The sequence below is a fragment of the Carassius auratus genome, chromosome 20 (assembly GCF_003368295.1).
Source record: "Carassius auratus strain Wakin chromosome 20, ASM336829v1, whole genome shotgun sequence".
In the NCBI taxonomy this organism is placed as follows: domain Eukaryota; kingdom Metazoa; phylum Chordata; class Actinopteri; order Cypriniformes; family Cyprinidae; genus Carassius; species Carassius auratus.
This window is the reverse complement of record NC_039262.1, coordinates 14,856,614-14,883,560: the sequence shown is the minus strand read 5'-3', so window position 1 is coordinate 14,883,560 and position 26,947 is coordinate 14,856,614. Positions and strand designations below refer to the sequence as shown.

The 26,947-nt window shown below is 40.1% G+C and overlaps 1 pseudogene; it reads right to left on the bottom strand.

Moving 5' to 3' along the window:
* Positions 1-24,362, bottom strand: LOC113037745 (protein jagged-2-like; annotated as a pseudogene).
* Between the last annotated feature and the right edge of the window lie 2,585 nt (positions 24,363-26,947).

Sequence of the window (26,947 nt, the reverse complement as noted above, 5' to 3'; positions counted from 1 at the left end):
TTTTCTTGAGCACATCGTTATAAAATGCTTTAATAAATAGTTGGATTTATTTCTAAGAACAAACATAAATTCCACTAAATGAACCAAATAACTTCTTTTCAGAGCAATTCTTCTGTACAAAAAAAAAATATATAATAATAATAATAATAAAATTACAGCTTAAAAAACAAAGCAAAGCAAAAAAACTCTCCTCCAGCTCCCTTCCATAACGGACATTGAGCTTAACTTGCTTATTTATATGTGTGTTTACTTGCATTTGATTGTGAACCAGTTTTTTTCAGGAACAGTTTTAAACGTTTCTCATCTTCCCATAAGCCAAAATCAAAATATTTTTACATCATGATGAAAGAAACCAAATCATAGCCAGGTGTTTCCGAGGTTATCCATTTCTTTGAGCTGGTACCTCAAGTACAAATGCTTGACAACATTATTGTTCCCTTCATGAAGTTTCGGGCCAACCGAACAAACAAACAAACGAGGAGAAAACATCATCTTGACATATCAGCATCTTTACAAGAAACAAGCAGCATGGTTTTTTGATCAGCAAGAAAGGACAGGTGTGGAAAGGGAATAGGGGTCTTTAAGGAGGCGAACACACACGCCACAGTACAGCACACGATCGTATAGATGTCCAGAGAAAACAAAACCAACAACATAATAGGATGATCTCGGATTATATTTTTGTTCTGACTGTGGGACGCTGTATACATCTTACAAAAACCTGCCATATCAGCTGGCATAAATAAAAGGAATGGTGTAAAAAAAACAAAAAAACAAAAAAAAAAAGATTATCATAATATTTAAATCATAATTATAATTAAAAAAAAAAGTTGCTTAAGTTACTAAATTCAAATATACACAGCGACTCCTTTATTATATACACATATTTACAGATCTCTTGTCTTTGTTGAATACCTTGATGGTGATATGGGAGCTGCTCTTAAGACCAGCCTCTCCTCTTAGTCGTGAACTATCGGGTCAGGGGACCCTGAAACCGAGGGGCTTGTCCGAAGGCACTTGCGACCGACTCAAAATACTGCAATCCGTTTTTTTAAGGAGCGTTCAGCCAAGACGACAAAGGACAGAAAAAAAACAAGGCCACTTTATAGGCACTGTAGCCCTCCTCATGGACGACGAGCTCGTAAGGCAGGTGTGGAAGGAGAACAGATGAACGGTTGAAGGGGGATCCCCCGAAGACAGCGTCCTCCACCCCCCGCACGTGGGCTGCACCGAAATTGGGCCACTCGAAACAAAACCAAAAGCACAACCATTTGTAAACAACAACGTAAAAGTCTTTATACGGTTTCTCTCACGAGTTCCTTAGTCCTGCTCCTAATCCAGCAGTTTTTTTTTTTCACTCCGAAAACAAAGCTAGGCTCCTCAACGCCTCCTTATAAAGAAAGAGAATTTGCTTTCTCTGTACATAAAAAAAGGGAACGAAAGAAATTTGCCACTTTATCAGCCTCAAAAGAAGTCAAAAATAAAAATAACACATGGGGAAAACTCAGTCTTTGTTTCTGAGATGGCCTTGGTCTCCTTGTCCTGCTCGTCGGAGCTCATACGCAGTGTTCTTTGTGCTCTTGGCCGGTGCTGGCGTTATTGACATTTTTACAGTTGTTGTCCTTTGGGCTGAAGCCTGTCCAGTAGGGTGCTTTGAGGGAAGGGCTGCTGCTGCCGCTGCTCCGCATGGTGCAGATCAGCCCGTTCTTGGCCCGCGCTGCAGGTTTAGAGTACTTTTGGATGGGGAACTTGCCCTCCTCTTCCACCAGCTCCAGCTCTTCCTCCTCCATCTCCTCCTCGTCCTCCCCACTTGTGCAGGTCCGATCTGGGGAGCCCATGAGCTTGGTGCGCTCGTACTGTGCGTCCCGGTTGTCCTTGTGCTGTGGCCGTGTCACAGGCCTCAGGGGTTCCCACTGGTTGTTGACGCTCTCCTCCACAGGCACGCGCTCCCGCCTCTCGCGCTCTTTTCGCCGTTTACGGGTCCACCACACGCAGACAATGACGCAGAAGACCCAGAGTATGCACAGGACGACGCACAACACTGGCACCAGGTAGTCTGCATGGAAAGAGAATAGAGTCAGAAAATCGCAAATCTAGGATTCATGCCAAAAAATAATTAACAAAAAGGCATGTATGATGAAAAAAACATGTATTAGTTAGTGGCCGAATTTATCAGTGAAGGTCATTAGTGGATATTTTGATTGGCCAGCATTTGATATTTAATTGTGGACACTCATTCCACCAAATTGTTTAAATATATTATTCGAGACAAAATAGTGTGTATATATTAATAACATAAAATGGTGCAAATATATGATATACATATTAGAGATGTCATATGATTATATCACATTCCAAAATAAAATACTTTGTTTACATAATGTGTTTGCATTGTATATATTTATTATGCATATAAATACACAAGCATGTATATATTTCAGAAAAAACATGTCGTTTATATATTATATATATTTTTATATAAATTATACTAATATAAATATATACATGTAAATATTTTCTAAATATATACTGTACTTGTGTGTATTTATATATAAATATACACTGTACACACACATATATTTAAGCAACATAATATAATATTATATAATAAACACACCATTTTGTATTCACAATAATAAATATAATATACACTCTAAAACATTTTTTTTAAGATTCAGAAGGCACTTTTTTATCTATATTTATATATATATATATATATATATATATATATATATATATATATATATATATATATATATATATATATATATATATATATATATATATATATATATATATATATTTTACACATTTATAATTTCCTTAACCAAAAAATCATTAAGTTTGTCCCATCATTCTCGTTAATGTATTGCTGTGGCGTGACAGATGACTGTGGAGGAGTTAAATGACTGTCACACAGGTTTATGGCCTCCTGCCCACAACTTCTGGATCCTCTCAGTACCCTTCCTCCTGTGACTCACAAAGACATTTAAGCTGCACTAATTGGTGGAGACGGGGAATTGACTTCCAAAGCTTTAGCCTTGAGGCCAGTTGGCCCCTGCTCTACTCACCCACTGGCTGTGACACCACTTGCATTTCCACTTTGACCTCGATGACGGCAAGCATGACGGTGCTGTTGTGCCGCTTGGACAGCGTGCTGACTATGGTACTAGCAGCCTCCTGGATCTGACTGTGGTTCGGCTGCTCGTCCTGCTGGAATGACTGCAGGAGAAATAGCAGGGATTTAAAATATATTAGATTGCATTCCAAAGATTCCAAGTAAAACCACTTACAAATGAACGATCTATAATTATTTACTGTAAGTGTGAGGTTTTGGGGTGTTGCCGCGATGAGACTTAACTATCCTGTTTTTGCTGATCTTCTACATTCAAGTTTATTTCTTGTAAACCAAAATATTTGGTTGTGGTCGAACCAGTGGAACCAATGGATGGTTAAACCACACCACAACTTAAATTATTGCATTGTATTAGGTTACAGACCCCCCAAAAATGAACATTTTAATACAAGAACAAAAAGAGACGTGTAATCGATCTATGACAAACAATACACAGAATAAAATAACTAAATGAGAGCAATCTTTATCTATATAGCAGTAGACTCATTCGTTTCAACTCTATTCTGTTTTCAACACGCAAAAACCTGCAGCTGTTCAAAGTTCCATTTTAATGAGTCAGGCCAGTTAAACACGGCCCTTCAGTTAGTGACTTGTTACAACACTGCAGGGATTTAGTGTAATCTGATCGAGAATAAAGGATGCCTTGGTAGGTAACCACTATTTGTAAGTTACCTCCGTAAGGCAAAATGTTTAATTGAACGCAGGAAACGCCGCTTCAAATTACACAAAACTTGCCTGGCAGCACAAAGATATTCATTTTCATATCATTACCCAAGTATGTATTTTTTCTGTTATTTCAAGAATTATTTCAAGATTATTTGGTTGTGCAACATTTCATTGTCTAAAGTCAAAAGTGTATATCTTCAGGCTATGTGAGATGCACTGAAGCCCGGTTCCAGCGCTCTCCGTGTGGGTGGAGGGAATGCTGCAATGCAGTACGGCCCGCTGCTGGTCAGTCAACTGAATCTCATTACAACATAATGGGCTGGTTTGAAGAGGAGGCCGGTTGACATTGCTCTGGGCGTCTAAACTGTGCTCGACTCGGTAAGGAAATCAAATTTGCATCCATTAACAGATCTGTGCAATGAGTTTCCAGGACCCCCATGGTTTTGACTTTCTATTCCACTGATAATAGATCTTAGGGGCCCACACAACACTGCTGTGTAAATGGTACAGGCGTGCAAAGGACTCATGAATTTAAAATGTGCAGGCGCAGAAAGCTCTCCTTAGGGTCTTCAAAATGTACTTACGATGGCCACCTCTACTGCATCTTGGTTTTTGTAGGAGAGGTCACAGAGAACCAACAGCGTGTGATCTTTGGCCAGGTTCCGTGTGGCAGGCATATACCTCAGCTCTGAGCAGACGTTCTCCACAGTCGTTCCCTGGAAGATACAGTGCATTCTTAGAGGAATGTTTCAGGAAAAAACACACGGGGATTATATTGTAATTACAGCACGTTAGGAGAAGGATTAAAAAAGGTATGGTACCATATAACATTACCATGTGATTTTGGACATGGTGGCCTGGTAATATAACATTTTTGGGCACAGACAGATTTTTTTTAAATGTATCTCATAGACTATGGCAATGGTATGGTATGACCATAGTTTTGCCATGGTAACACGACAGGGTTTTTGTGTAATGGAAGAAAACATCTACTTTAAGGTGAATACTTACTGTGGGTAATTTGTCCCTGTTGAATATTAGGGTGATGCGAGCACAGCTCTTGTCCAGATAGACTGAGTTGGGCTCACATTTTGTTTGGATGGTTGGGGTGGAATCAGGGGTTGAACAAAACCCCCACTGGTGACAAGGGGGGCAGAGGCACGTCAGGAAGTTGTGCTCCAGGCATTCATGACCTCCTGAACAGGAGTGAAGCTCTCTCCCAGGCGTCCCTGGCAACAGGCACGGCTGCCGGCCACACACCACCTGAGGAGAAAAAAGTGTCATGATCACATCAATTTAGTTCTAGAAATAAAAAGAGAAAAAAAGACTTGTTTTTGACATGCTTTGACATTCAGACACTTACCTTGGTACACTCCACTTTGCCATTGACACATTGACAAGTGTTGCATTCTTCCTCCCAACGGCTGCCATGCGGGAACTGAAGTCCAGAATAGTGACACGTCTTCCCAATGCCAATGACTGCGGCACAACACAAACACAAACACCGTAAGACTGGGGCCAATTCTAATTTAGGAGCAGATCCCCTTCCTGTCTGGAATGATTTAAGTCACATGATGCCAGGCCAATGCTCCTACAAACGATGTCGTCTGCCTTTCATGTTGTTCACTCCTTAGGAACCAGAATTCCTGTTTAGAGGCCTTTGATCCACATCTATTCGCTTTTAGCTCATCTATATGCTAGTGTGGCAAATTACCATATGATAACATATACAGTGTTTATTTTCCAGAAAAAAAGACTTATCCTGCACTAGAGTGATTGTTGTCCAATCAAATGCTCTCTAGAGACAGAATGTCTCACCTGCTTCCGACTAACATGTAGAAATAATGCTCATGGCTGTGAAGTAAATAAACCATTCAGAAATTTTTGAGGCTCTCACTAAGTAAAGCACATGATTTTATAGGGTCTTCAAGTTCCAATTCTCAATATCAGCAAGCTGAGAGTTAAAAAGAGATTGACTGTCTTAATGATTAAACGATAACTCTTACACTCTTGGCATTGAGATCCGGTGCGACCGAGTGGGCAAACACATCGGAAGCCATTGATCTCATCCACACAGGTGGCACCGTATGCACAGGGCGACGACTGGCACTCATCAATGTCTGGTGAAGCAGAGAGAACATGCATCAGCATCAGTACGCCTACTGACCAGGGAAAAGCTTAAACTGTGATTTGAAATCAATACATAAAGTGTCAGGATTGATGGCGTTCCCATGGCTGCACCACAGAAAATGAGGCCGGGGAAATGCATGGAATCCTTAAAAAGTAAGTCAGAGCCATGAATGGACACAAGAGACACAAGGAGAGGAATTTTTTCACTGGTTGAATAATTTATCTCCTCTGTCTGTTTGTGATCCATGGCTAACCTTTGACCCCTGAGGAGGTCAAAGGCCACGGGATGCTTGGTAATCCACCAACACCCCCTTTCTATACATCCCTATTCTTTCCTCCTCGAGATACTCACTGATTCGACAGTCTGGTCCAGCGAATCCAGGGGCGCATTCACAGCGGAACCAGTTCACCCCGTCCACGCAGATTCCTCCATTGTAGCTGCAAGGAGACGCAAGGACAATGAGGTTATCAGGCCAAAGAGACACCTTCGCCCCAGTGATTGACATAATACTTCAAATATACATGCATAGAAGTGGAAGAAGGGGGAAGAGTAGAGTGAAAGAGAGATGGACGAAGAGGGATGTGGGACCTTTCAGATGCAAATCCCCACAGTGGCTCCTTGCTGGGATCCCCACCCCCTACTCCCGCCCCACCTCCCAAATCCCTTGCTCCCAGGTCAGCGATGAAGAAAGGCAGGAGGACAGAGCAGGCTGGGAGAAAAAAAGCCTGTCCTTCCCCTCCTCCCTTCACTGCTGGGGGTGCTCTTTTACGGCGATCAGCTCCATTGTGGTCCCCATTAAAACCAGCCCAGGGTCTCCTGAGCTGTCGGATTTAGGGGTGATTTAGGGACATCTTCTCCAGTCTTTACAACCAGCATCCCCCCTCGAACCCTTCCCCTTGGTGCATCCGCTCACAGAGAATAGGGGTTAGCGGGGCAGGAACAACAGGGTGGAATAGGGCAGAAAGCCACATTAGAAGGGTTATTCCTAGCCGTCTATGTTGTACAGGGAAAGGGAGGGTCGCCCCAAACAGGGGGCACAACAGATCTACCAGTGTCCCGGGGCAGAATAGAGTAAATAAGAATGGGGGACAATTGCAGAGCCACATAGGTCTTCTTACCAGGGGTGAGGGTTGCAGTCGTTGATGTCTGCGAGGAATCAAAAGAGAGGAAGAGGGAGTCAATACGAGACATTTGCGCATCTATCATATGTAATTTAACACTTTTGTGGATTTTGATGTTTGCTTTCAGTGGTATGCAGACATGCACTGGCAGCTAAATTATGAATGGCGGAATTCACTCACTCTGAGCACAGGTGGGCCCCTCCCAGCCATCTTTACAGATGCAGGTGAACGTGTCACCACCACCCACGCATGTTCCTCCATTCAGGCAGGGGCTGGACGCACAAGTACTGTTCTTTGCTGAAGTAGAAAGACGAAATGGAAAAGTTACAGCAAGTTAGCAAGTGATTCTGTAGACTAGTCTGTAATAAATTAGTGTCTTCCAGGGGCCAAAAGCTAGGGGGTCTGAAGAAACTGTCAGGATATGTTACTAAACAAACTAGGATTAGGGTTTGGCTTAGGGTTCCTTACATTTACATTTATTCATTTAGCAGACGCTTTTATCCAAAGCGACTTACAAATGAGGACAGTGGAAGCAATCAAAAACAACAAAAAGATCAATGATATATAAGTGCTGTAACAAGTCTCAGTTAGGTTGACACAGTACACGTAGCATGGGCTTTTAAATAATATAATAAATAAAAAGATAGAATAAAAAATTAAAGTTAAAAAATTTAACTAAATTAAAAGAAAATAGAATACAAAAAGATTAGAAAGGTAGTTCGATTTAAAAAAAAAAAAAGAATTAGAATAGTGAGTGTTAAAGTTAGAGGGTCAAATAAAGATGTAAGAGATGGGTTTTGAAGATGGCTAAGGACTCAGCTGCTCGGATTGAGTTGGAGAGGTCATTCCACCAGGAGGGAACATTTAATTTTAAAGTCTGTAAAAGAGACTTTGTGCTTCTTTGGGACGGCACAATCAAGCGACGTTCACTTGCAGAACGCAAGCTTCTAGACGGCACATAAGTCTGAAGTAACAAATTTAGGTAAATGGGTGCCGAGCCAGTGGTAGTTTTGTAGGCAAACATCAATGCCTTGAATTTTATGCGAGCAGCTATTGGTAGCCAGTGCAAATTAATAAACAGAGGTGTGACGTGTATTCTTTTTGGCTCATTAAAAATTTGTCTTGCTGCCGCATTCTGGATTAATTGTAAGGGTTTTATAGAACTAGTTGGAAGACCTGCCAAGAGAGCATTGCAATAGTCAAGCCTCGACAGAACAAGAGCTTGAACAAGGAGTTTTACAGAATGTTCCAAAAGAAAGAACCTGATCTTCTCAATGTTGAATAAAGCAAATCTGCAGGATCGGATAGTTTTAGCAATGTGGTCTGAGAAAGTCAGCTGATCATCAATCATAACTCCAAGGCTTCTAGCTGTTATGGTTGATGTGCCCAACTGGATGGTGAAAATGTGATGAAACGATGGGTTGAGTTGAAGGTGATGGTTCATCATCCAGCAAGAAATGTCTGTTAGACAAGCTGAGATGCGAATAGCTACCGTCAGGTCATCGGGATGGAATGAGAGGTAGAGTTGAGTGTCATCAGCATTGCAGTGGTATGAAAAGCCATGTTTCTGAATGACAGAACCTAATGATGCCATGGAGACAGAGAAGAGAAGTGGTCCAAGAACGGAGCCCTGAGGCATCTCAGTAGTTAGATGCTGTGACTTGGACACCTCACCTCTCCAAGATACTTTGAAGGACCTAAGGTTACTTGCATGTAATTATGCATAATTCATTGTTATTGTAACAAGGACACCTTAAAATAAACTGTTACCAAGTGAAAGACCATTTATATAAGTGAAAGTGAAAAAGTGGAAGTGAAGTGAAGTTGGGGTTGCGGTGTCTTGCTCAAAGGTCTCACCTCAGTCGTGGTATTGAAGGTGGAGAGAGCACCTGCAACCTTCGTGTTACAAGTCTAACCCTCTATCCATTAGGCCATGACTGCCCCCATATATATAATATAAATTAAATCAGCAGCCACAATACAATAAAAAACGGACTATACAGTGTGTATAATGAGCTTTGAGAATGCAGGATTGCAAAACTGACTGAGAGTGATGAGAGGGACTGATCTGATTGTATAATTTATAATGCTTCATGTAAGTTATGGGAGTTTGAGCTTATGTTTTTGGTTCAAAATGTCTAAGAAACCCAACTGTGAATAATGAGAGTATGAAAACTGGACTTTCACAGAGGTCTACTCACCTGTATTGCATGTACTTCCTCCCCATCCAGGAGGGCAGGCGCAGCGGAAAGTGTCTCCGTGGTCATAGCAGGTCCCTCCATTACTGCATGTGGTGGCATCACACTGACTTTCACCTAAAGACATGGTTTCAAATATTTAAAGTCAGTTGACATATGCAGTTAAACTACATAATAGGAAAAGAGGATAATAAAACACAGAGAGGTAACTCACGTGAATGACAGGTCTTTCCTTTCCAGCCATTGGCACATTCACAGTAGAAGTCATTGACCAGATCCACACAGTGGCCGCCATTCTTACAGGGAGTCCGACTGCACTCGTTCACATCTGAGTGCAGAAACACAAGTGAAGAAGGTAAGATACTGAATGTAAACAGGATCAAGATGATGAGGAAGATGAAGATGGATACTCACTGAGGTCGCAGAGGTCTCCTTCCCAGCCGTCCGGACAGAAGCACTGGAAAGAGCTGATCCCGTCGATGCAGGTGCCTCCGTTTCGACACGGATTACTCACGCAGTCGTTTACATCTGGATAGTCGATTTAAAAAACCTCCATGAACGTCAACATTTTTTAACAAAATATACATAGACAATGGGGTTTAAAAACCACACAAACCAGATCGATCATGTGAACTTTATACAGATGGTCAGGTGGATTTTTTTTCAATATAATTTTTTTTTTTTTTTTTAGCTTAGTTGGGTTTGTGGCCAATTATGACAAATATGTTTTCAAATATACTATGCAACTAAGGAATACAATTATTAAATCAATTATGACTACCAATAAAAATTACAGAACATTTTGTCTTAATTTTCAATTTCGATGGGGGATGCTAGTTGTAAAAAATTGGAAAAGTTTGGCTTAAAATTGTTCTACAGCACAAGAATCTGCTAAAATAGCTTCAAATGTAATGTCAATAACCCATCTTTTTTATAAGGATAAACTAAAATAACTGAAAAGCAAACAAACAAGAATGAACAGGCATCAGATGAATATGATTAAAAAAGGAAAAATGGTTAAACAGTAAAGATGACTCACTCTCGTGGCAGTATGTTCCTGTAAAGCCGCGGTCACAGGTGCAGGTGAAGTTGCCGCCCGGCTGGCTGATACAGCGGCCACGAGGACCACACACATTAGAGTTGATGTGTCTCACACCCCCATCTGAGCTGTTACTCGCCACAGCAATCGTACAGCTGTCAATGACTGGAAATGAGAGAACAAGACAAGTGAGAATAAAGATCAGATGGCTGCTAAGCTGGACTATTGTGCACTATAGTACAGAAATAGGTCATCTTTAACTATTTCATCTCGGTCGGCAGCAGAACAGGAAGGGCAGTACCTTGGCAAGGGGTTGTCCTGCAGTGGTCCTTGCGATTTTCACAGGTCTTGCCCTCGTAGTCTTCAGGACAGGCGCAGTAGAAGTCACCCGGCAGGCTGTAGCACAACGCCTTGTTCTGACAGGGGTTCGGTTCACAGGTGTTTGGGTGAGACAAACTCTCCACCTTCAAATGAGACCGGGATCTTGAGTTAGACCGGTCTTCTTAAACCATAGTGATAAACAGTCAGCTAAGCTGTAGACGGCTTCCATAAGCCTACAGCTAAAGGAGACAGCACCATTACACTCACACGAAAGACCAATCACAACAAACTGTGCAGCTAAATTTAGACTTCCTTCCGCTCTTACAGAACATATTTAACTAGGACGTGAAACACTTTTGCACATCTAGTTCTACTTCTACCTTGACTTGACCTTGTTCTGGTAAATATTCTTAGAAATTAATGCAATCGTTCACACAGAAACTCATAACTCTTAGTATATTCTTTTAATATGTTAACATATTAAATATAAACGCTACATAATTTTATATAAATTGTAACAAAAAAATCTTTAAATGGCTCTGTTATGACCAATGAATTTTCAAACATGCCATCTAATTATTTCATATGAGCTTAATTATAAAATTAGAAAATCAATAATAATTACTATGAATACTAAAACTATTTAAACACACACATTATATTATACACAAAAATAAATATACATATTATACACATTTTAGTATGCTGTGTCAAATTATCTTTAAATGAACACTTCACAATATTAATGTTTTACTGTATTTTTGATCAAATAAATGCTGACTTTGGTTAGCATAAGATAATTATTTTCGAAAACATAAAAATAAAATAGAAACTCACTACAAACACCTGTTCCAATATATATATATATATATATATATATATATATATATATATATATATATATATATATATATATATATATTGGAACAGGTGTTTGTAGTGAGTTTCTATTTTATTTTTATGTTTTCGAAAAGCTTTGGTACAGTATTGACATCTAATATGCCCTTATATATATATTTATATATATATATATATATATATATATATATATATATATATATATATATATATATATATATATATAAATATATATATAAGGGCATATTAGATGTCAATACTGTACCAAAGCTTTATATGTAGCCTCATGTGCACCTGCACTGAAAACAGCTCCACCAGATCAAAAGTTCCCTAGTATAGTCTCACTTCTCCAAGAGACTGCAGACGGTATGGTTTAATCTGAGCTCATGGCACGCCAGGCATGAATATAACGTGAAAATCAAGGTCTTCTCTTTCCCGGGCTGATTGTGGGCAGGCAGCCAGGAGGGCAAGAGAAGAGTTGCCTCATTCACTACAATTTATTTTTAGTCTACACAGTAAAATGAGACTGGCTCAGGACCAGCTTCCAGCACCTCTATGGAAGTCCATCTTTAGCCTGCCACTAGACTTAAACTGGCTCCAGACCAGTAATAATGGTCATATGAAGAAAAATAAATACTCCAGCCCTCCACCCATACCCTACTCTAGTTACCCTGGCGCACCTGTGGCAGAATAACAAGCTTGATCTGCCTTACATCAAGGCTTTAAACATGCATACATGCAACAGCAGGGGTGCCGACCAATTTAGCCATGCCGAACGAGATTGTGAGCAAAGCATGAATGGAGAAGTGACCATCTGTAGTACTAAATGTCATCGATTAATCAAGAATGAGCCCCAATGTTTACATTAAATGTTTACAAACTAACAGATGCATTCTGACTAAACCTGATTTGTCATTTCATGTCTGCTTTACCTACTATTTGTAAAAAAAAAAAAAAAAAACACGGAAAAAGGCAAAGGCAAAAAATGTAATTAGATCACAAACAAAACCAAACAAAACAATAAACAATTAAATAAAAACATCTGGGCATTAAAAAAATAAATAAAATACATCTGGGCCCACAACAAAAACATCTAGGCACCACAAAACAAAATAAATACAACACACAAAAACAAAATGAAAATATTTGTGCATAAAACAACAACGCATAATAAAAAACATATGGCATAAAACCAAACAAAAATTAAAACATCTAGGCACCACAAAGCAAAGCAAAACCAAACACAAAACGAATCATGCTATCATGCTGAAAAATACTGACAAAAAAAGTTCATTGTAAAAAGCAGTTTTGCACTATGGCAATGTCTTTAACGCTATAAACAGTAAAGATTCTCACCTCACAGAGCATCCCTGCATAGTTTGTTGGGCATTCACAAACAAAGCTGTCCAGAATAACATGGCAACGGCCGCCGTTTTGACAAGGACCACTGGCACATTTGTTCCTCGAGACTTCACAGTGTAAGCCCACAAAACCTGGAGGACACTGACAGTGGTAACCTCCATGAACCAGCTCCTGCACAGACACAAATACAATGACACTTAATATAAATAACACATTTAATTGATACTCTATAGTTAACCAAGTAAAGGCTATACCTTGCATGTTGCTCCATTCTGGCACTGTCCATGGCATCCATTGAGATCTGCAGTCATGGGCAAAGTAAATGAAGCAATTAATCAATGGCTAAGTGGAAGAAATCAGCACAGCGGTTAGGGGCAGCTGAAGACGTGCAATTAACTCAAATTAGATGAGCTTGGTGAGTGTGCTGAAGATGGAAATGTTAGTACAATCAACACAAACGTGAGGCACAACCAATAACCCAGCATGCAACAGTAGCTGTATCCCAAGACAAAATATACAGTGTGGAGAGCCCAGCAGAATATCAAGTGTCCAAAGAGAAAACCCTGATCACAACTATAGTGTATGCTGTTAAAGATGGAGGAAAGGAGAGGAGCATGAGGAGATACTGACTGATGTCACAGTTCTGTCCAGCCCATCCTTGAAAGCAGTCACAGTGATATCCACCAATCATGTTTTTGCAAGAGTGAGCATTTACACAAGGCTTCCCCATACATTCATTTGCATCTGTGAAAGTGAGGGAAAGAGAGAGTTGGGAGATTTTGTAGACAGTTGGTAGATTGGGAGATTGAAGAGAAGGAGATGGGAAGTGTAGAGTAGCAGGAGAGGGGCAGAGAAATCTGAGATCTCGTTGTGTAACCCCACCACCATTAAGCCCATTGAACAGGCTGCTGGCTTGAAACTCTAACAGTCCCAAGGATGCCAGTCTGCTTGACTTCCTGATCAATTACCATTACACAGCCAAAAAAAGAAAAAAGAAAAGAAAAAACACAACAAAAACAACCTTTATCAGTATATTTGTCTTATTCTATGAGAAAAAATTTCTAAACATCTGTAAAACATCATAATTTTCCTTACGATATTAAGACTTGTATTCAAAAGATGTATTTTAAATGTCCCTATTGCATTATAATATAATTAATATAATATAATATAATATATTTATATTAACATAAATATAAAATATACAAAATAATCATTTTCTTAAATGTTCGTCTTAAACAGATCTTATTTTAATGAAGTTTTAAAAAATTTATTGAAAAAAAAAAACCCAAAACAAAACAAGAAATTTTTTTTTTTTTGCAACATACATGAAGATTCCACTCAAAATCACCCCTCCTTCTGCTCATCTCTCCTCTATTAGCCTACAGCAGGTGACCAGCCATTTCAGGGGGCTATGACTCTTTTGACTTTGCCATGAAAAAAAAAAAACTAGCGCTTATTAGGTGTTTAAATATTTATCAGGGGCCCCTAGTGAGGTGCGCTCTGCTCCCCTGCACACCTGTCCTCCAGGAAACACGACTCCCCATCATGCTCAGGCCTGGCTCTTGTGAGTGAAACCCAAGCTGGAGGCTAAGGTTCGATGCGTAAGAGGAGCAGCCCGACTCCTGTTCCCACCCCATGCTTGTTTACAGGTCACAATCCACTTCCTTTCACATTCATCACTTCCCCTGATGAGGGCTACACACTATTGTGAGCAAAAGGATGATGGAAACTCCTGTGGCGCCTGCAATGCCATCTGATCTAGTCTTGGATCCAGGTCTAAGGCTGGCCCTCCTTGTTACATATACATATACATATATGGGTGTCTTACAGTCAACAAGGATCAGGTTGCCACTATTACAAGTTCTTCATGCAGTCTAATCAAATCACTTGTTTCAATTCTTGCTTTGTCTAAAACACATGCAGGCTTGTCAAGTGCATGCAATTTAAATCTAACGCACCATATTCAACCATTCGGATGCATAATGGTTCATATTTTTCAACAAATGGCAAAGCAAAAATGAATAATATGATATGAGTGGAAGGTCCATTAAACAGTGTAAATTAAAAACTCAAATGCTGCAGTTCAAAACACGACTGCAAAGCAGGAGGTTCTCAATCTTACCGATTTGACAGGTCTTCCCAACCCACTGAGGAGGGCAGACACACTCGAAGCCATTTTCCAGGTCGACACATGTTCCGCCTTGTGCACACGGGCTGGAGGCACATTCATCCATGTCTGCAAAATCAACACAAAATCATGTTTCATTCTGCAGATATAAACACACACCTGAAATTGTGCTTTAAAATGACACGCTGAGAGACCGTTTGCATTAAAAAAAAGCTATTAAATATTATGGGATGTTTTCAGTTTCATGCATATAAACATTCAAACTAGCCAATTTTACACCCAGCATGTGTGTGCAGGCTATTCACCGCCCACCACACGCACACACACACACTGCAGATACATTTCTAGAGAAAGAATCAGTTATATTGATAAAAAATTATAGAAAGTACGGCAAGCCATTATGATGTACACAGTGCAATGGAAACGTGTCAACATATCTGCTTTATTGTTTAGATTTCGCACAATTTTAAATGAAAATCCGTCATAAAGCAAAATGCATAGCATGCACTCCGAAAACAATAAATGTGAACAATTTAGATGATGAATTGGTTCATGTGTCAGAAAGTTAGGTCCCAGTTTGGTGCAATAATAAACAATTCAAATGATGTACAGTCACACGAGTGCAAGTATATGGATGTTTCATAATGGCTTCACACATGTCCAGTCATAAAAAAAAAAGGCCATTATAATAATGTAACAGTAAACATGCATTTTTTGATTTGTCATTTTTATGTTGCTGTGTGCTGCACTTTTTTTCTTTCATATGTGCTTATATGGGCTCCTTATATCACTTGCTTCTCTGGTGTGCTTTTGAAGTTTCTAAGTGTCCTTTTTTGGAAAGACAAAATTTATCTTTAAAAAGCTTGCAGAAAATAAAGATTTTTGAGACCCTTTAATCTTTTGGTTTACTTTGCTGGATATAGCAAATAATGAAAAAATAAACATTTGAAACAAGATAAATGGTCTATACTTAATTTCATGGCGTGTGCGATTAATCAATTAAATCACAGAAAAAGGTGTGATTAATTAGATAAAATAAAATAATTGACTGAAAGCCCTAAATATAATATAATATAATATAATATAATATAATATAATATAATATAATATAATATAATATAATATAATGGTGGCTATGGAGAAAGGGCAGGAGAGAGAGTCATGGTGTTCATCAGAAAGAGCAAAGGCTTTTCTTTATGCAAGACAGTAACACGATTAGAGTTCGATATAATCCTGGTCGCCAGATTAGCTGCTATTAGAGCACAAATCGTTACAGTTTTAATAGGGACACAAAGTACGGAGCAGGAGCTATTTGAAATTTGGAAGAAAATAGGAGGAAACAAAAACAAGAGAAATTCCTCCCTCCTTTCTCCTCCCTTTAGTCTTATACATATATTGTGGTGAATGGGGTGGCGCAGGGTGTGTAAAAGGGTCAGACAGGCAAGTGAACAGGGAAGACGTGGAGGGAAAACCGATATGGGTGAAATGGTTGGGGGGAGGGGGGGGGTGTCCAAATTCCAGCAGGGGACCCTGCTGTTGCTATGACGATAGAAACACAGCCCCATATGTGGTGGATGAGACCGAGTAGGTAGGATGTGGAGCAAGCGATGAAGAGTGTGAGAAATACCAAAAATTCAAACACTGGGCCTCCAGGAGGTGAGAAACACATTTGCAACCGATCAAATACGAGCTCTGTGGTGCTAAAGTGGGATGCTTTGTGGAACAGGAGGGGTGGAAAAGGAAGGGCAGCCCATGCATGACACACTGTGTTCTCAATTTGTAAAGCCAAATGCTGGTTCAAAGTGAAGACAGATTATGCAAATCCCCCCTGTCTCAGTGATGGGTATCACCAGACTCTAATCCGGGACCCGTAAGAGCTCAGGCTATGCTCACCATGCAATGGGACCCTGCTGTGCTGCCAAAATTCAAGACCAGCTTCCCCTGCCATGCACCTGACATATCCCAGCATGACAAGCAGCCAAGCAGCACACTGGCAACAGCATCTGGACACATGTTGGGGAGGGGACGGGTGTCTGTGCTCTAGTCTAGGTCTGTAACTAGGTCTCCAGACGGAACAGACTGAGCCTGGAAAAAGACAGATGGGAAGGTGCACGGAAGGTTTACGCACCTTTAGCACAAGTGGGTCCCTCCCAGCCTGGGGGACACTGGCACTCAAACCCGCTCGGGACTTCATGACACGTGCCTCCGTTCGCACAGGGGTTGGAAACACATGCATGTTCAGCTGCAAAACACAACAGTGCATCATAAATACAGACAGAAAAGACACTGATAAAATGCCATGACTTTATGATTTGTTGCTCTATCCATTCATAGAATTTTTCATCTAATTATCAATTTATCAATCTATCCATTTATACATTTATAAATAAATCCGTTTATTAATCTATCCATTATTCCTTGCATTCTATTATCCATTAACTATCCATTAGTTCATCCATTTATCACTATCAGGCCCTCTTAAATTTTTCCATCCATCCATCACTCGATCCATTCATTAATCTATCTATCTATTTATTACCCATCCATCCATCCATCCAGCCAACCCAACATCAATTCATCCACCCATTTATTAGACTATTCATTCACCCATTTATTAGACTATTCATTCTTCCATTTATCCATCCATCCATGCCAAGACCACCAATTCAACCCAACATCCACCCATATTTTTTTATATTCGTGCATCTATCCATCCATCTATCTATCCATCCTTTTTTCTATTCATTCCTCTATATATTCATCATTTTCATCCAACCATCAATCCATCACATTTTCAATTTAATTATCTATTTAGCAATCTTTCGATTTATATATACATTTATAAATCAATCAGTTTATCAATCTATCTCTTTACCCATCCATCTATTCATTTATCCATGCATTGAATTATCCATGTATTCCATCCTATCATCAGTCCATCATTTTTCTATTGATCCATCCATCTTTTTCCTATTCATCCACCCATCCATCCGCTCATCATTTTTTATATTTATCCATCCATATTTCCATCTTTTTTTATTAATTTATCCATACATCCATAGTTTTTCCTATTCATCCATCCATTTGTACAACATCACCTAATTAATTGCTCCATGCTCTTTTTTATTATTATTACTGAATCCTCCATTCATCTCTTACCTATTTCACAGTTCTTGCCCGAGTACCCTTCGGGACAGGCACAGTTATATTCATCTGGTTCAGAGTTCATGCAGGTCCCGCCGTTGACACAGGGATGGTGCGTGCCGCAGTAGTTCAGATCTGTAAAGCCACATTAAAAAAAATTAACTGGGGTACTTCCACGGGGAAAGAAATACTAACACTATATTCTGATTTTTATTTTTTTTAGCCTGCAAACATTTGCTCTTTAAATGAAAACAGTTGGCAGAAACTATTGCTGGGCTCCAAGCAGGCCTTGTAAGGCGAGGCTGTGCACACAAAAGCTGGTAAATAAATAAAGAGAACTGTAGGCACCTCTCAGCTTCTTCTCATTCCTAAACACCTTCCAGGATGCACACTGACCAACAGATCAGATATCCGAGCGCCACTCCAATCACAACCATAATATCCAGAGTGTGTGTTTGTACGTGCGTTGTCACAGCCTGTGCTAACATTGCAGCCAACAAACCAGCTCAGTGTAAGATGCTGTAATTCTATTTAACACCACGATATTAATTTGTTGCCCTGGCACCTCCACGGCTGGATGTTCACAGGCTTAATGTATTCATTCTGATCTACTGCTGACAATTTTTTGGGTCAATTCCAGGTTGACCTCGATTTTTTGAAAACGAACTAGGTCAAACCTTCAGTTTCAGCACATTTAGGACCCTTACCTTTATTGCAGAGGAGGCCGCCCCAGTTCTTCTCGCAAGTGCACTGCCAGGGCATGACACAGGTCCCGTGCAAGCAGCCGGGGTACGGCAGACACTCGTCACAGAACTGGCCCTGCCAGCCGTAGTTGCACCTGAAAACCACATAAGGGTGTTAACACCTAAAGGACCGAACACCATCTTAATGACGGACAGGAACAAACATACAGCTGCACATCGCTGCGCTGATACCTAATCTTATATAAAGGCAACATTCCTTGCGACAAAGGTTAAGAAAACTTTCATGACCGTGCAGACACGCACTCCCCCCTTTGGGCGGTATGGTCGCAGCCTGGGGGTGCAGAGGGAAATGCTGGACAGGGGTTAACTAATCATTGGTTTATAGCAGCACTCCGCTATTCCAAGGCCAGTGGTGCGCTCTCTCCATCCACCACCACACCCCTCACCCAGCTGTCTTGTCATTTCTGAGCAGGCTATTTTAAGACAGCTCTCCTCCATGGCCTAACTCCAGCTGCCAAGTGGAGAGACGCTGTCTGCATATCTCCACCTCAGTGTCTTGAAGAGAGAGAAACGGCACAGACCTAACCCTTACCAGCCTTACAAATAAGTACTGTGGTGGTACCATACTGAATATCATTTTGAACATCAAAAGTGATAATATTTAACATTGAAATAATATGAATATTATTAATATTAACTTGTAGAAATTAATACTACCCAAGATTTATAAATTCTATAAAATGAATTGTTTTGCATCGAATTGTTGTTAATGACACTAAATGTTACCAAATTTAAAAAGTATAATTATACTTCTTTTATCATTTTAGTATGCTAGTATTACATGCATTTGCATTTTACATTTACATTTATCTAAAGGTGAGATCAATGCATCAATTAAAACATACAAATTAGGACCACAATGCCCAGCTCACAACAACTCCAAAAGCATTTAAGGTGAAAAGCAATGGTGTATACTATCTAAATAAGGCAAATGTGCTCTTCGAGAAGGTGGGTGAAGTGGATTTGGCCACTGCATACACACCTGGCACATTCTCTGCATGGAGGCCTTGATCCAAATCCACTTTTAACATCTCCAGTGTGTTCTCTGAAATAGCCCCCCAGAGCTGTGCCCAAGGGGCAGGTCAGAGGCTGGATTACTTACACCAGAGCACACACAACCTCATGCTGCCCAGTAACAACCGTACTAGTATTGTATGAAAGAGCATGTAGGCAGCAGAGTGTGTGTGTGTGTGGGGGGGGGGGGGGGTCTGAACCCTGCCTGTGCATGGAGGCGTTCAGCTCTGCCGAGCACTCCCAAACTTAAGCGTGCCTCACTAACTCAAAGAAAGAGAAAGTTGCATTGCATTTACTTTATCTGTCAGGACATGTCCATTATTATCATAAAAACACCGTACTTAAATCGCAAGTGCATTTGTGTTTCAATTTGTTTTCACATTTGTTTCCCAGCATGGGTTTGTAAAGGCTCCACAAAGTATTAGTGCACTGAAAAGGGTAGTCTACCAAAAAATGCTGACCTAAACATATTAACTGTGTAGACAAAAATGTTTGAAACAATCTTCAAAATATATTTTCTTGTGTTCTGTAGAAGTAAGTTTGGGAAGACATGAGGGCGAGAAAATGACAATTTTCATTTTTGTGGTAAACTTTGAATAATGCTAGATTTTTACATTTCCTTTTAATCAGTTGGTTCTTAGGACATATGAAAAATAAAGTCTACTACACTACACTACACTTTTGGCAAAAATGTCCCAACATTTTTTGCAGCCCCCTAATACATCTACTAGGTAATTGTCTGTGGCAACCTCAGTCCTTAGAAGGAAAAAGGTGGAGACTACAGTCTCAAGCTAGTGACGGCAGGGAAGCGAGTCACCACATCCTGCAGGGGAGTAAGGCTTCCCAAATACTTAGAACTTCCCAAATATTTTAACTCTGAAATAAAATATTGGCCTCTGCTTCCTAGCCCCGGTTCCAGAAACTCTTTCTTCCAGGCCATCAAGAAACTTGGGTACATGATGTCCTCAAGCATTTTTTTGGCTACTCTTGGCCTTTCTGATGCCTGAGGCAGAAAATACTCATGTCCTTCTGAAAATGCTCCGGTCTTAGAGAAGGTAAAGGAGGGCAGAAGAATGAGGGCAGGTATTTGTGCTCCATAATAGTAATGTTTGAAGGGTCCTTAAGTGTCTGAATGATTTGTTGTTAAAATAATTCAGTATGTCATCTTCGTCTAGAGTGACGTCCTGGTTTAGACACCTCTGGATCTACTCATTCGCTGCCCGTAGACACAGTGAGGTTAAAGGTGGCATGAGCAAAAAGCTTTCCTCATGCCAAACACTGAGAGCTTTTCCTGTGATAAAGGAAAAAGGCAGAGTTAAGCTACAGGAAAAGACAGAGAGGGGAATGCGATGTGCGATGGTGAGGTGGATTTCACGCTGTGCTCCAACACAGGAAGCATCAGAATTTCCTGAGACAGTAAGGGCAAAATACCACCATTTGACAGAATTATCATATGATGATAATGTCCAAATGGTATGTTGGGTCACTGCTTTGGGCAAAAGTTCGAACTAGATTTTAACAGTCTATAAAGAAAACGTAGAGCCTTTGCAAAACAGGCCATGTGAATGGCTAGAGTGTTATGAGAGGTTAAAGTCTTCAGAAAGTGTTGAACAGCACTGCTATGTGGTTGGTTGCACTTTATTTTACAGTACGTGTACTAACATGTACTTATAGTGTACTTACAGTGTATTTATCTAAGAAAGTTCTGGTAACACAAGGTAACTACATGGGGTAGGGTTAGGTTTAGGGATAGGTTCAGGGTTAGTACCTAGTTATTACATAGTTATTGTAATTACTATAATAAGTACATAGTATGTACATGGGAAACAGGACTGTAAAATAAAGTGCTACCATGTGGTTGCTACAGTGTTTTGGGTGGTTTATAAATCGCAATACGAAGAACCCTTAGATTATGATTCAAAATTCTCCTTCAGTCCATTTTTTTGCCAGTTATATCACCTGCCAGATGAAAACTGTACATTAGATCGCTTAGTGTAACAGGAATTACATACTGAAGGATAGGGATATTTCCCCCAAAATTAAAGTTTCATTAATTAATCACCCTTTTGGACACATGAGACTTTCATTCATCCTTCTATTGGAAACCCATGCCGACAGAAGGGGAGCAATTGATGACAATTTTCATTTTTGTGTTGACTAAAACCCTAGCATGTGCATCAATAATTGTGATGCCTAATGCATTTCATCCCATCAAATCATAATCGATCACAACTTTAAGGCACTCCAGAGAAAAGTACAGCGTGATCAAAAATGCATATCAAACAAAAACAGCTTGCACAAACAATGGCTTCATTGCACTAATTAATTAATGGAAAGGTAAACAAATGAAAAGACCTTATCAGCATGAGCACATATGGCTCTGCTGAAATTAAGGAGCAAGATTAGCCTGGCCAACCGAGCATGAAATGATGCTCAAACACTTACGCGCATTCTCCAGGCACCGAACAGCCTCCGTGAATCAGATTACAGCCCTGCTTGCAGATTGCTGGGAGAGGAGAGGGAGAGAAGGAGGGAGGAGAGGTCAGCATTGTTTGTGTTGCCTTACAAAATCTACAAGATAAATTCATAATGCCTGCTGTGACAGAAGACAACTTTATGGCCCGAACACACATATATGCTTCCCCCTTTCTGCCTGTGTTACGCCCACCTACTTGTACCCTTGCTCATTAGGATGGTGGCTGGTGATTTACTGCCTTTTTTTTAGTGGGGTATATACAGAGGAGTTTAGGTTGCCTGCAGTGGTCGGTTAAAGACATCAAAACCCCCAGTATCACTCAGATTAATTGAGCTAATGGAAAGTGTGACTCCAGGACTGTAGAGGTGTCGTTTACAACACAATCTCACCTCCAGGCAAAGGAGCAAAGATCACAGGCCTGTGAAAACACTGATAGCAGCAGGTCTCTTTACAGGGTGGTAAAGGGCAAGATTTAACAGGGTTTCTTTTTATACGCTTCAAGACATTAGCCAGCCCTAGTTCATCCTTCATGAAGGGCAACATGGCTAATAACACTTGGCTACATATTAAGGATGCCAGATAAATCATTAACATTAAACCATCAAATGTAATCTTAAATTAAATCTAATTTTCTCTAATTTTTTTCATTACTGCACATTTTGATACACACTTTACCCTAAAAAAAAAAAAGATTTTAGTGCAGTATTGTTATTGTTAACTAAGACAAAACAAATAGTTAACTGAAATAAAACTGACATAAAACTAAATATTAAAGTTAATTTCGAACTTTAAAGTAGCTGAAATAACACTAACACTTTAGTATAGGAACTGATTCTCACTATTAACTAGTTGCTTATTAGCATGCCTATCATTGACATTAGCTGTGTATTAGTCCTTACCGTATTTTCCGGACTATAAAGTCGCACTTTTTTTTCATAGTTTGGCTGGTCCTGCGACTTATAGTCAGGTGCGACTTATCAAAATTAATTTGACATGAACCGAGAGAAATGAATCAAGAGAAAACATTACCGTCTCCAGCCGTGAGAGGGCGCTCTATGCTGCTCAGTGCTCCTGTAGTCTACACTAAGCAGCATAGAGCGCCCTCTCGTGGCTGTAAACGGTAATGTTTTCTCTTGGTTTTTGGTTCTAAATGAATGCGACTTATAGTCTAGTTCGACTTATATATGTTTTTTCCTCACCATGACGTATTTTTGGACTGATGCGACTTATACTCAGGTGCGACTTATAGTCCGAAAAATACGGCAAATAAAGCACATATTATGCATGACAATATTCTAGATTTCTAATCCTACCCAATACCTTAATTTAACAACTACCGTACTAACTATTAGTAAGTAGCAAATTAGGAGCTTATTGAGGCAAAAGTCATAGTTAATGGTTTGTTAATAGTGAAAATTGGAACTTAAAATAAAGTGTGAATGAAATAACTACTAAAAGTACTACGTAAGTACTTAAAGTGACACTGAAATAAAGGCAAATAAAAATACAAAAGCACATACTTAAATTTCGCCTAATATTACAATAAAATAAAATATATATAAAAAAGTTTTTAGCCGTAGCATTACACTGCAAAGGTAAGTACAAAATACAAACGGTCAACATCATTTACCTGTCCGGCAGTCCTCTCCCATCCAGCCGTCTAGACATACAATATTTCCTGATGGATCGCAGCGGTAATGGCCAAAGTAGTCGTCTCTTGGTCGGCACTGTTTTGTTGCACTTACTCCCATAGTAGTTCTCATCACATCGGACCCGGATGCGGTACTCAATGTGTGCAATGATGCCGGGATGCTGGATGGACTGCCAGTGGTCTCCGGGATTCACCATGCTGGCATGAATGTGTTGCTCGATCAAATTCTTCTCGCCGGCTGAAAAAAAAAAAGAAGTAGACACATAAATTATATACTTTAAATGAAAAACTATATTTTGCACAAACACGGTTATCAGAGATGGACAACTTGTAGTCCAACTAGTGCCTATTTAATTACTTAAGATCTGTAATTACTAGATTTTATATTTAGGCTACAATTAAGTTTATACCACTTCCCCTTCCCCTACCCCTCCGCCTACCCCTTCCCCTTGTCCCTTGAAACAGAGTGTCAAGGGGTAGGGGAGAAAATATTCCCCTAAGGATTGGGACACCACTACCATGACGTCACACGCCATCATTCGACGTCTAGCTCTTACAATACACACATATACTGATGTGCTGGTGTACATTAGAGCCTTTAATTATCGTTCTGTATTTATGAGCTGCTTACTGACACAAACACACACATCGGAAATTGCACAGCTCACACATCAATGAGAAAATAAACTTATCAACGCTGCCCCACAACTTTTATTAAATACAGTTTAAATACTGAATTGCTACATTATATTTTCCAGCGACGAGAGGATACAATCGCTGTTTTTAAGTAAACTCACTCTAAAAAGATAAATGCACAAACGCGAATATGTGCAATTTCCATTTCCCTTTCTCTTTCTTTCTAGAATTGGCAATATTTGAGAAAATGGTTTAGTGATTTCTAATTATTGGATGGATTAGCCCCCGATCAATGTCTACGGCAGTTATCACCCTGATCAGACATATGCTGTGGCACTTTCATGCAGTCTGTAATGATATGACGTTAATATTAGCGATTTTCTGCAAAGATTTCTTTGAGTAACATGAACTCACAACTGAATGTAACATAAAACAAAATTATTTAGCATAAAATATTTATGCCAAAATAGCTTACATTTATGCGTCTTTTGTTCGCTGTAGCAGCCATGTTTGTGAGATAATTCATACCCCTTCGTTTGAAGTGTGGTCCCCGAAAAATCTTCGTTTGAAGGGCTATCTGGCCCTTCCCCTTACCCCTTCCCCTCCAACCAAAAGAGAATCGAGACACCCCTACGCCTACCCCTTCACGTGAACACGTGAGACGGAGGGGTAGGGGAAAGGGGAAGGGCTAAGGCCTTAATTTAGAGTGTCATTTTAGTCTGCTATTTTGTGCAAAAAAACTAAAAAAAAAACTAAAAAATAAATAAACAATATAATAATTACATATAATAAAAACTTCAAGAACACAAAACAATTATATAAAAATTAAGAAATACAATTTCTAAAATAAAACTTACTCATTCCATTAATTCACATGTCAGTTAACAACCAGTACAATGTGATAACAAATGGGTGCGTAGACCAGCTGTAAGACAAGAGACAGGACAGACTCTGATTTTAAGCCATAAATTTACTAGTGAGTGACTCGGACTATCCTGTCCCTGCCAACTTCCTGCCTCACAAATCCATTCAGACAAATCACTGCACAACAAAGACACTCACACATGAATGACACCACTGACGAAAACAAAGGGTTTTCAATCAGTTCTCAGTTAACCCATTCGAAATCAATCATCGTACTTTATTAACTGATTATTACAGCTCCTTTTTAACTAAAGTGGGGAGTTTTGTCATGGACATGGAGAGGTGTGGTATTGCTTTTCTAAGTGACCAGACTTCTGATTTTCAGTAATTGCAGGCAATAAAATGGGCAGAAAGACCAGAATACTTTACAGACTTAGGGTTGGACCAGTAACCATTAAGCAACCATCCAGAACACCCTAGCAACAGCACTGAAATGCCCTAAAATCACTCAATTTCTAGTGAGTTCTAGTCAAAATCTAGTTCTTCTAATAAAAACATTGATATCTGGCCAGAGGGAGGGGTGCGAGTTTGACTGCTGTTACCAGGGAGATCTGGGCAAAAGTGGCAGGCAGAGGAAGCCAGTGGTCTCCATAGCCGACCACTTTCAGCTCTTAGCCCCAACTGTCCTTGAAGGATCTGGATCCCCACCCTAGTCCTAATCATCAAAGCACACTGTCCACCAGGACACAGACCCTCAACACGACAATGAGAGCGGTTAGAATTCACATCAAGAGCTCCATTTTCCAAAGCTTTTCCCAGCCTCTCTGCAAAGAAAGCAATCTTTATCGGCAGTGGGATCAGAGACGGCAAACAATCATGGTGCGAAACGGGGGGCCTGTGATTTCCTCTGTCCCGATGTGCAGAGTGCGTCCGCGTCTTTCTCCTCTAGCAAACACACATGCGGGCCGAACATACACATACCTTCCTCTCCGTCCCCTGACAATGTCGACTGAATTAAGCAACAAAAACAGAAATAGCCCTGGCGCTTCCAGATAAAGAACAATGGAGCGAGCTTTTGCTGGCCCGTTCTGCCCAATGTCTAAACACTGGGCAGTCCAGAGCCCTTCCTGCAGAGTAAACACAATGCTACAGGACTTTTCCTGCGGACTGCTGGCCCTACCACGGACACGTACACATACGAACCGTTCTGACAGACTGCCAAACTTTATTTGCCCCAGCGAAAGAGGGAGAGACATATTTTTTGCCCTTGGGTTTCTGAGAGACAGACAAGGAGACGTGTCCGGTTTAAGAAAAGAGGTGCGGCAGCTCCGAGCATTCACACTGCATACTAAACAAGTAGTATCAAACAGCATTGGAGAGAGGAGGATGTACTGACGCTTTTGTTGCCAAGCCTTGCATGAGTACAGACTGCAGA